Source organism: Pristiophorus japonicus, chromosome 24, assembly GCF_044704955.1.
Source record: "Pristiophorus japonicus isolate sPriJap1 chromosome 24, sPriJap1.hap1, whole genome shotgun sequence".
NCBI lineage: Eukaryota > Metazoa > Chordata > Chondrichthyes > Pristiophoridae > Pristiophorus > Pristiophorus japonicus.
In genome coordinates, this window is record NC_092000.1 from 260,097 (window position 1) to 273,687 (window position 13,591).

A 13,591-nucleotide genomic window follows, 5' to 3' on the forward strand; every position below is an offset into this window, starting at 1 on the left:
GGTGGGTTCATAATGGACAATGATGACTTTCAGTCCTGCCCCCACCCCTCCACCTCGGGTCTGGCCTCCCCCCTCCCCCCTCCCCCTCGGGTCTGGCCTCCCCCCTCCCCCCTCCCCCCACTGCTCTGTACTCACACACACCTCACCTGTCTGGCTTTGCTCACCCGTCTCCCTGTCTGTCTGGCAGGGCCACAGTGGTTCAGACTCTCGATGGGGAATGTGAAGGTGAAGCTATTTGTGTTCCGTGGAGTTGGCTGAGTGTCGGTGAGGGACAGAAAGTCAGAGTATCTAGTTGGAGGATCAGAGGCTGGCAGCAAGAGGCAGAATGGGCAGGAATGCTCAATTACATCGACAAACACCTCAAAGTTGCAAATTATATCAAATGTTTAATATTCCTGTCGTCATTGTTCAGTTACAGGGAGACACTAAACTAAAAATCATTTAAATCCAGCCTCTTGTGTATTTTCATCAATTTAAAAAGCACAATTTTCCTGGTCGTACTGATTTCCAAAGATTCATTTCTTCAGGATTCCTACAGAGTCGCTCTCGGCAATGTGAAGGAATGCTGGGATTGTCCAAATCTCCTCCTTAAATAGGCAAGTGGCACCAGTTCAAGCAGCTACTGTGAGCACAGGCTCCACCCTGGGCCCTGTGACAGAGCTCTGGGAGTATTACTGACATCACCGGGGAAACTTATACTAAAAAAGGAGCCATTCACCACACAGCAGAGTCTGTGACTCAGTTATGGTCTGAGATAGCCCAGCAATGGGCAAACATCGCAAAAATAGGCTGACTTTTACACAACAAAACCATCAGACTGACATCACCGTGGACCAGGAGCACATTACCTCAGATCAGCAAATTATTCATCCTCTCCTTCATACTCTACTAAAAACAGCAGCAAATACATCATGATAGTCTGCAATCATATTCTACATATCCAAGTCAGACTCCCATTCAACGTCACACACGTTGCTCATTACTACAATCAGACACACCGCTCACTGCTACAGTCAGGCACCGCTCACTGCTACAGTCAGACACACCGCTCACTGCTACAGTCAGACACACCGCTCACTGCTACAGTCAGACACACCGCTCACTGCTACAGTCAGACACACCGCTCACTGCTACAGTCAGACGCCCCGCTCACTGTTACAGTCAGACACACCGCTCACTGCTACAGTCAGACACCACTCACTGCTACAGTCAGGCACCGCTCACTGCTACAGTCAGACACACCGCTCACTGCTACAGTCAGACACCACTCACTGCTACAGTCAGGCACCGCTCACTGTTAGTCAGACACACCGCTCACTGTTACAGTCAGACACACCGCTCACTGCTACAGTCAGACACCACTCACTGCTACAGTCAGGCACCGCTCACTGTTACAGTCAGACACACCGCTCACTGCTACAGTCAGACACCACTCACTGCTACAGTCAGGCACCGCTCACTGTTAGTCAGACACACCGCTCACTGTTACAGTCAGACACACCGCTCACTGCTACAGTCAGACACCACTCACTGCTACAGTCAGGCACCGCTCACTGTTACAGTCAGACACACCGCTCACTGCTACAGTCAGACACACCGCTCACTGCTACAGTCAGACACACCGCTCACTGCTACAGTCAGACACACCGCTCACTGCTACAGTCAGACACACCGCTCACTGTTACAGTCAGACACCGCTCACTGCTACAGTCAGGCACCGCTCACTGTTAGTCAGACACACCGCTCACTGCTACAGTCAGACACACCGTTCACTGCTACAGTCAGACACCACTCACTGCTACAGTCAGACACACCGCTCACTGTTACAGTCAGACACCACTCACTGCTACAGTCAGACACACCACTCACTGTTACAGACAGACACACCAGTCACTGCTACAGTCAGACACCACTCACTGTTGCAGTCAGACACACCGCTCACTGCTAAGTCAGACATACCGCTCACTACTACAGTCAGACACACCGCTCACTGTGCCAACTGTTACAGTCAGACACCGCTCACTGCTACAGTCAGACACGCACTCAATGTTACAGTCAGACACCACTCACTGTTACAGTCCGACACCACTCGCTGCTACAGTCAGACACACCGCTCACTGCTACAGTCAGACACCACTCACTGCTACAGTCAGACACACCACTCACTATTACAGTCAGACACACCGCTCACTGCTACAGTCAGACACCGCTCACTGCTACAGTCAGACACCGCTCACTGCTACAATCAGACACCACTCACTGTTACAGTCAGACACGTCGGTCACTGTTACAGTCAGACACTGCTCACTGCTACAGTCAGACACACCACTCACTGTTACAGTCAGGCTCACTGTTACAGTCAGACACACCAGTCACTGCTACAGTCAGGCACCACTCACTGTTACAGTCAGACACACCGCTCACTGCTAAGTCAGACATACCGCTCACTACTACAGTCAGACACACCACTCACTGTGCCAACTGTTACAGTCAGACACCGCTCACTGCTACAGTCAGACACGCACTCAATGTTACAGTCAGACACCACTCACTGTTACAGTCAGGCACCGCTCACTGTTAGTCAGACACACCGCTCACTGCTACAGTCAGACACCACTCACTGCTACAGTCAGACACACCGCTCACTGTTACAGTCAGACACACCGCTCACTGCTACAGTCAGACACCGCTCACTGCTACAGTCAGACACCGCTCACTGCTACAGTCAGACACCGCTCACTGTTACAGTGAGACACGCCGCTCACTGTTAGTCAGACACGCTGCTCACTGTTACAGTAAGACACACCGCTCACTGTTACAGTCAGACACGTCGGTCACTGTTACAGTCAGACACTGCTCACTGCTACAGTCAGGCACACCACTCAACTACTACAGTCAGACAACACTCACTACTACAGTCAGACACACCGCTCACTACTACAGTCAGACACACCACTCACTGTTACAACTGTTACAGTCAGACACCGCTCACTGCTGCAGTCAGACACGCGCTCACTGTTACAGTCGGACACCACTCACTGTTACAGTCAGATACACCGCTCACTGTTACAGTCAGACACACCGCTCACTGTTACAGTCAGACACACCGCTCACTGTTATAGTCAGACACGCCGCTCACTGCTACAGTCAGACACACCGCTCACTGCTACAGTCAGACACACCACTCACTGTTACAACTGTTACAGTCAGACACCGCTCACTGCTGCAGTCAGACACGCGCTCACTGTTACAGTCGGACACCACTCACTGTTACAGTCAGACACGTCGGTCACTGTTACAGTCAGACACCGCTCACTGCTACAGTCAGACACACCACTCAACTGCTACAGTCAGACATCACTCACTTCTACAGTCAGACACACCGCTCACTGCTACAGTCAGACTCACCGCTCACTGTTACAGTCAGACACACCGCTCACTGCTACAGTCAGACACGCAGCTCACTGTTACAACTGTTACAGTCAGACACCGCTCACTGCTACAGTCAGACACATCGCTCACTGTTACAGTCAGACACCCCGCTCACTGTTACAGTCAGACACCCTGCTCACTGTTACAGTCAGGCACCGCTCACTGTTACAACTGATAGTCAGGCACCGCTCGCTGTTACAGTCAGACACACCACTCACTGCTGCAGTCAGACACATCGCTCACTGTTACAGTCAGACACTGCTCACTGCTACAGTCAGACTCACTGCTACAGTCAGATGCCCCGCTTACTGTTAGTCAGACACCACTCACTGTTAGTCAGACATACCACTCACTGCTACAGTCAGACACCACTCACTGCTACAGTCAGACATCGCTCACTGCTACAGTCAGATGCCCCGCTCACTGCTACAGTCAGACACGTCGGTCACTGTTACAGTCAGACACCGCTCACTGCTACAGTCAGACACCACTCACTGTTAGTCAGACACACTGCTCACTGCTACAGTCAGACACCGCTCACTGCTACAGTCAGACACCACTCACTGTTACAGTCAGACACACTGCTCACTGCTACAGTCAGACACCGCTCACTGCTACAGTCAGACACACCGCTCACTGCTACAGTCAGACACACCGCTCACTGCCGCTCACTGCTACAGACCAACACAGCTCACTGCCACAGTCAGACACACCACTCACTGTTAGTCAGACACACCGCTCCCTGCTACAGTCAGACAACGCTCACTGTTACAGTCAGACACATCGCTCCCTGTTACAGTCAGACACCGCTCACTGTTACAGTCAGACACCACTCACTGTTACAGTCAGACACACCGCTCACTGCTAGTCAGACACACCGCTCAGTGCTACAGTCAGACGCACCGCTCAATGCTACAGACCAACACAGCTCACTGCCACAGTCAGACACATCGCTCACTGCTACAGTCAGACACCACTCACTGTTATAGTCAGACACGCCGCTCACTGCTACAGTCAGACACGTCGGTCACTGTTACAGTCAGACACCGCTCACAGCTACAGTCAGACACACCACTCAACTGCTACAGTCAGACATCACTCACTTCTACAGTCAGACACACCGCTCACTGCTACAGTCAGACTCACCGCTCACTGTTAGTCAGACACACCGCTCACTGCTACAGTCAGACACACAGCTCACTGTTACAACTGTTACAGTCAGACACCGCTCACTGCTACAGTCAGACACATCGCTCACTGTTACAGTCAGACACCCCGCTCACTGTTACAGTCAGACACCCTGCTCACTGCTACAGTCAGACACACCGCTCACTGTTACAACTGTTACAGTCAGGCACCGCTCACTGTTACAACTGATAGTCAGGCACCGCTCGCTGTTACAGTCAGACACTGCTCACTGCTACAGTCAGACTCACTGCTACAGTCAGATGCCCCGCTCACTGTTAGTCAGACACCACTCACTGTTAGTCAGACATACCGCTCACTGCTACAGTCAGACACCACTCACTGCTACAGTCAGACACCGCTCACTGCTACAGTCAGACACCGCTCACTGCTACAGTCAGACACCGCTCACTGCTACAGTCAGACACCACTCACTGTTACAGTCAGAAACACTGCTCACTGCTACAGTCAGACACCGCTCACTGCTACAGTCAGACACCACTCACTGTTACAGTCAGACACACTGCTCACTGCTACAGTCAGACACCGCTCACTGCTAGTCAGACACACCACTCAACTGCTACAGTCAGACACACCGCTCACTGCCGCTCACTGCTACAGACCAACACAGCTCACTGCCACAGTCAGACACACCACTCACTGTTACAGTCAGACACATCGCTCCCTGTTACAGTCAGACACCGCTCACTGTTACAGTCAGACACCACTCACTGTTACAGTCAGACACACCGCTCACTGCTAGTCAGACACACCGCTCAGTGCTAGTCAGACGCACCGCTCACTGCTACAGACCAACACAGCTCACTGCCACAGTCAGACACATCGCTCACTGTTGCAGTCAGACGCACCGCTCACTGCTACAGTCAGACACCACTCACTGTTACAGTCAGACACAGCGCTCACTGTTAGTCAGACACTGCTCAATGCTACAGTCAGCCATCCCTCACTGCTATAGTCAGACACACAGCTCACTGTTACAGTCAGACACCGCTCACTGTTAGTCAGACAAACCGCTCACTGCTACAACTGTTACAGTCAGACACCGCTCACTGCTAGTCAGACACATCGCTCCCTGTTACAGTCAGACACCACTCACTGTTACAGTCAGACACACCGCTCACTGCTAGTCAGACACACCGCTCAGTGCTACAGTCAGACGCACCGCTCACTGCTACAGACCAACACAGCTCACTGCCACAGTCAGACACATCGCTCACTGTTACAGTCAGACGCACCGCTCACTGCTACAGTCAGACACCACTCACTGTTACAGTCAGACACAGCGCTCACTGTTAGTCAGACACTGCTCAATGCTACAGTCAGCCATCCCTCACTGCTATAGTCAGACACACAGCTCACTGTTACAGTCAGACACCGCTCACTGTTACAGTCAGACAAACCGCTCACTGTTACAGTCAGACGCCCCGCTCACTACTACAGTCAGACGCGCTGCTCACGGCTAGTCAGACACGACGCTCACTGTTACAGTCAGACACGCCGCTCACTGTTACAGTCAGACACCACGCTGTTACAGTCAGACACCGCACACTGTTAGTCAGACCCGCTGCTCACTGCTACAACTGTTACAGTCAGACACCGCTCACTGCTATAGTCAGACACCCCGCTCACTGCTACAGTCAGACACCCCGCTCACTGCTACAGTCAGACACACCGCTCACTGCTACAGTCTGACACCGCTCACTGTTACAACTGTTAGTCAGACACCCCGCTCACTGTTACAGTCAGACACCCCGCTCACTGTTACAGTCAGACACCCCGCTCACTGTTAGTCAGACACACCGCTCACTGTTACAGTCAGACACACCGCTCACTGCTACAGTCAGACACGACGCTCACTGCTACAGTCAGACACCGCTCACTGTTACAGTCCGAGACCGCTCACTGCTACAGTCGACAAACCGCTCACTGTTACAGTCAGACACACCGCTCACCGTCACAGTCAGACACAGCGTTCACTGTTACAGTCAGACACACCGCTAACTGTTACAGTCAGACGCGCTACTCACTGTTACAGTCCGACATTCAGCTCACTGCTAGTCAGACACCACTCACTGCTACAGGCAGACACTGCTCACTGCTACAGTCAGACAGGTCACTCACTGTTACAGTCAGACACACCGCTCACTGTTACAGTCAGGCTCACCGCTCACTGCTGCAGGAGGACACACCACTCACTGTTACAGTCAGACACACCGCTCACTGTTACAGTCAGACACACCGCTCACCGTTACAGTCAAGACACCGGGCACTGCTACAGTTTGACACCGTTCACTGTTACAGTCAGACACACCACTAACTGTTACAGTCAGACACACCGCTGTTACAGTCAGACACTGCTCACTGCTAGTCAGACACACCGCTCACTGCTACAGTCAGACATGCCGCTCACCGTTACAGTCAGACACACCGCTCACCTTTACAGTCAGACACACCGCTCACTGCTACAGTCAGACACGCCGCTCACTGCTACATTCAGACACACCGCTCACTGCTACAGTCGGACACCGATCACTGCTACAGTTTGACACCGGTCACTGTTACAGTCAAACACACCACTCACTGTTACAGTCAGACACCGCTCACTGTTACAGTCAGACACACCGCTCACTGCTACAGTCACACACACCGCTCACTGCTACAGTCACACACACCGCTCACTGTTACAGTCAGACACACCGCTCACTGTTACAGTCAGACACCGGTCACTGCTACAGTTTGACACCGGTCACTGCTACAGTTTGACACTGCTCACTGTTACAGTCAGACACACCGCTCACTGTTACAGTCGGACACCGATCACTGCTACAGTTTGACACCGGTCACTGTTACAGTCAGACACACCGCTCACTGTTACAGTCAGACACATCACTAACTGTTACAGTCAGACACACCGCTCACTACTACAGTCAGACGCGCTGCTCACTGCTAGTCAGACACGACGCTCGCTGTTACAGTCAGACACGCCGCTCACTGTTAGTCAGACACGCCGCTCACTATTACAGTCAGACACCACGCTCACTGCTACAACTGTTACAGTCAGACACACCGCTCACTGTTACAGTCAGACACCCCGCTCACTGTTAGTCACACACACCGCTCACTGTTACAGTCAGACACGCCGCTCACTGTTACAGTAAGACACCCCGCTCACTGTTACAGTCAGACACCCCGCTCACTGCTACAGTCAGACACACCGCTCACTGTTACAACTGTTAGTCAGACACCGCTCACTGCCACAGTCAGACACCCCGCTCATTGTTACAGTCAGACACACCGCTCACTGTTATAGTCAGACACACCGCTCACTGCTACTGTCAGACACGACGTTCACTGCTACAGTCAGACACACTGCTCACTGCTACAGTCAGCCACCGCTCACTGTTACAGTCGTACGCCACTTGCTGTTACAGTCGGACACACCGCTCACTGTTACAGTCAGACACCCCGCTCACTGTTACAGTCAGACACCCCGCTCACTGTTACAGTCAGACACGCCGCTCACTGTTACAGTCAGACACGCCGCTCACTGTTACATAGAAACATAGAAAATAGGTGCAGGAGTAGGCCATTCGGCCCTTCTAGCCTGCACCGCCATTCAATGAGTTCATGGCTGAACATGCAACTTCAGTACCCCATTCCTGCTTTCTCACCATACCCCTTGATTCCCCTAGTAGTAAGGACTTCATCTAACTCCTTTTTGAATATATTTAATGAATTGGCCTCAACAACTTTCTGTGGTAGAGAATTCCACAGGTTCACCACTCTCTGGGTGAAGAAATTCCTCCTCATCTCGGTCCTAAATGGCTTCCCCCTTATCCTTAGACTGTGACCTCTGGTTCTGGACTTCCCCAACATTGGGAACATTCTTCCTGCATCTAACCTGTCTAACCCCGTCAGAATTTTATATGTTTCTATGAGGTCCCCTCTCATTCTTCTGAACTCCAGTGAATACAAGCCCAGTTGATCCAGTCTTTCTTGATAGGTCAGTCCCGCCATCCCGGGAATCAGTCTGGTGAACCTTCGCTGCACTCCCTCAATAGCAAGAATGTCCTTCCTCAGGTTAGGAGACCAAAACTGTACACAATACTCCAGGCGTGGCCTCACCAAGGCCCTGTACAATTGTAGCAACACCTCCCTGCCCTTGTACTCAAATCCCCTCGCTATGAAGGCCAACATGCCATTTGCTTTCTTAACCGCCTGCTGTACCTGCATGCCAACCTTCAATGACTGATGTACCATGACACCCAGGTCTCTTTGCACCTGCCCTTTTCCTAATCTGTCACCATTCAGATAATAGTCTGTCTCTCTGTTTTTACCACCAAAGTGGATAACCTCACATTTATCCACATTATACTTCATCTGCCATGCATTTGCCCACTCACCTAACCTATCCAAGTCGCTCTGCAGCCTCATAGAATCCTCCTCGCAGCTCACACTTCCACCCAACTTAGTGTCATCCGCAAATTTGGAGATACTACATTTAATCCCCTCGTCTAAATCATTAATGTACAGTGTAAACAGCTGGGGCCCCAGCACAGAACCCTGCGGCACCCCACTAGTCACTGCCCGCCATTCTGAAAAGTCCCCATTTACTCCTACTCTTTGCTTCCTGTCTGACAACCAGTTCTCAATCCATGTCAGCACACTACCCCCAATCCCATGTGCTTTAACTTTGCACATTAATCTCTTGTGTGGGACTTTGTCGAAAGCCTTCTGAAAGTCCAAATATACCACATCAATTGGTTCTCCCTTGTCCACTCTACTGGAAACATCCTCAAAAAATTCCAGAAGATTTGTCAAGCATGATTTCCCTTTCACAAATCCATGCTGACTTGGACCTATCATATTACCTCTTTCCAAATGCACTGCGATGACATCCTTAATAATTGATTCCATCATTTTACCCACTACCGATGTCAGGCTGACCGGTCTGTAATTCCCTGTTTTCTCTCTCCCTCCTTTTTTAAAAAGTGGGGTTACATTGGCTACCCTCCACTCCATAGGAACTGATCCAGAGTCAATGGAATGTTGGAAAATGACTGTCAATGCATCCACTATTTCCAAGGCCACCTCCTTAAGTACTCTGGGATGCAGTCCATCAGGCCCTGGGGATTTATCGGTCTTCAATCCCATCAATTTCCCCAACACAATTTCCCGACTAATAAGGATTTCCCTCAGTTCCTCCTCCTTATTGGACCCTCCGACCCCTTTTATACTACAGTCAGACACGACGTTCACTGCTACAGTCAGACACGACGTTCACTGCTACAGTCAGACACACCGCTCACTGCTACAGTCAGACACGCCGCTCACTGCTACATTCAGACACACCGCTCACTGTTACAGTCGGACACCGATCACTGCTACAGTTTGACACCGGTCACTGTTACAGTCAAACACACCACTCACTGTTACAGTCAGACACCGCTCACTGTTACAGTCAGACACACCGCTCACTGCTACAGTCAGACACCGCTCACTGTTACAGTCAGACACCGGTCACTGCTACAGTTTGACACCGGTCACTGCTACAGTTTGACACTGCTCACTGTTACAGTCAGACACACCGCTCACTGCTACAGTCAGACACGCCACTCACTGCTACAGTCAGACACACCGCTCACTGTTACAGTCAGACACATCACTAACTGTTACAGTCAGACACTGCTCACTGCTAGTCAGACACACCGCTCACTACTACAGTCAGACGCGCTGCTCACTGCTAGTCAGACACGACGCTCGCTGTTACAGTCAGACACGCCGCTCACTGTTAGTCAGACACGCCGCTCACTATTACAGTCAGACACCACGCTCACTGCTACAACTGTTACAGTCAGACACACCGCTCACTGTTACAGTCAGACACCCCGCTCACTGTTAGTCACACACACCGCTCACTGTTACAGTCAGACACGCCGCTCACTGTTACAGTAAGACACCCCGCTCACTGTTACAGTCAGACACCCCGCTCACTGCTACAGTCAGACACACCGCTCACTGTTACAACTGTTAGTCAGACACCGCTCACTGCCACAGTCAGACACCCCGCTCATTGTTACAGTCAGACACACCGCTCACTGTTATAGTCAGACACACCGCTCACTGCTACTGTCAGACACGACGTTCACTGCTACAGTCAGACACACTGCTCACTGCTACAGTCAGCCACCGCTCACTGTTACAGTCGTACGCCACTTGCTGTTACAGTCGGACACACCGCTCACTGTTACAGTCAGACACCCCGCTCACTGTTACAGTCAGACACCCCGCTCACTGTTACAGTCAGACACGCCGCTCACTGTTACAGTCAGACACGCCGCTCACTGTTACATAGAAACATAGAAAATAGGTGCAGGAGTAGGCCATTCGGCCCTTCTAGCCTGCACCGCCATTCAATGAGTTCATGGCTGAACATGCAACTTCAGTACCCCATTCCTGCTTTCTCACCATACCCCTTGATTCCCCTAGTAGTAAGGACTTCATCTAACTCCTTTTTGAATATATTTAATGAATTGGCCTCAACAACTTTCTGTGGTAGAGAATTCCACAGGTTCACCACTCTCTGGGTGAAGAAATTCCTCCTCATCTCGGTCCTAAATGGCTTCCCCCTTATCCTTAGACTGTGACCTCTGGTTCTGGACTTCCCCAACATTGGGAACATTCTTCCTGCATCTAACCTGTCTAACCCCGTCAGAATTTTATATGTTTCTATGAGGTCCCCTCTCATTCTTCTGAACTCCAGTGAATACAAGCCCAGTTGATCCAGTCTTTCTTGATAGGTCAGTCCCGCCATCCCGGGAATCAGTCTGGTGAACCTTCGCTGCACTCCCTCAATAGCAAGAATGTCCTTCCTCAGGTTAGGAGACCAAAACTGTACACAATACTCCAGGCGTGGCCTCACCAAGGCCCTGTACAATTGTAGCAACACCTCCCTGCCCTTGTACTCAAATCCCCTCGCTATGAAGGCCAACATGCCATTTGCTTTCTTAACCGCCTGCTGTACCTGCATGCCAACCTTCAATGACTGATGTACCATGACACCCAGGTCTCTTTGCACCTGCCCTTTTCCTAATCTGTCACCATTCAGATAATAGTCTGTCTCTCTGTTTTTACCACCAAAGTGGATAACCTCACATTTATCCACATTATACTTCATCTGCCATGCATTTGCCCACTCACCTAACCTATCCAAGTCGCTCTGCAGCCTCATAGAATCCTCCTCGCAGCTCACACTTCCACCCAACTTAGTGTCATCCGCAAATTTGGAGATACTACATTTAATCCCCTCGTCTAAATCATTAATGTACAGTGTAAACAGCTGGGGCCCCAGCACAGAACCCTGCGGCACCCCACTAGTCACTGCCCGCCATTCTGAAAAGTCCCCATTTACTCCTACTCTTTGCTTCCTGTCTGACAACCAGTTCTCAATCCATGTCAGCACACTACCCCCAATCCCATGTGCTTTAACTTTGCACATTAATCTCTTGTGTGGGACTTTGTCGAAAGCCTTCTGAAAGTCCAAATATACCACATCAATTGGTTCTCCCTTGTCCACTCTACTGGAAACATCCTCAAAAAATTCCAGAAGATTTGTCAAGCATGATTTCCCTTTCACAAATCCATGCTGACTTGGACCTATCATATTACCTCTTTCCAAATGCACTGCACTATCATTTTACCCACTACCGATGTCAGGCTGACCGGTCTGTAATTCCCTGTTTTCTCTCTCCCTCCTTTTTTAAAAAGTGGGGTTACATTGGCTACCCTCCACTCCATAGGAACTGATCCAGAGTCAATGGAATGTTGGAAAATGACTGTCAATGCATCCACTATTTCCAAGGCCACCTCCTTAAGTACTCTGGGATGCAGTCCATCAGGCCCTGGGGATTTATCGGTCTTCAATCCCATCAATTTCCCCAACACAATTTCCCGACTAATAAGGATTTCCCTCAGTTCCTCCTCCTTATTGGACCCTCCGACCCCTTTTATACTACAGTCAGACACGACGTTCACTGCTACAGTCAGACACGACGTTCACTGCTACAGTCAGACACACCGCTCACTGCTACAGTCAGACACGCCGCTCACTGCTACATTCAGACACACCGCTCACTGTTACAGTCGGACACCGATCACTGCTACAGTTTGACACCGGTCACTGTTACAGTCAAACACACCACTCACTGTTACAGTCAGACACCGCTCACTGTTACAGTCAGACACACCGCTCACTGCTACAGTCACACACACCGCTCACTGCTACAGTCAGACACACCGCTCACTGTTACAGTCAGACACCGGTCACTGCTACAGTTTGACACCGGTCACTGCTACAGTTTGACACTGCTCACTGTTACAGTCAGACACACCGCTCACTGCTACAGTCAGACACGCCACTCACTGCTACAGTCAGACACACCGCTCACTGTTACAGTCAGACACATCACTAACTGTTACAGTCAGACACTGCTCACTGCTAGTCAGACACACCGCTCACTACTACAGTCAGACGCGCTGCTCACTGCTAGTCAGACACGACGCTCGCTGTTACAGTCAGACACGCCGCTCACTGTTAGTCAGACACGCCGCTCACTATTACAGTCAGACACCACGCTCACTGCTACAACTGTTACAGTCAGACACACCGCTCACTGTTACAGTCAGACACCCCGCTCACTGTTAGTCACACACACCGCTCACTGTTACAGTCAGACACGCCGCTCACTGTTACAGTAAGACACCCCGCTCACTGTTACAGTCAGACACCCCGCTCACTGCTACAGTCAGACACACCGCTCACTGTTACAACTGTTAGTCAGACACCGCTCACTGCCACAGTCAGACACCCCGCTCATTGTTACAGTCAGACACACCGCTCACTGTTATAGTCAGACACACCGCTCACTGCTACTGTCAGACACGACGTTCACTG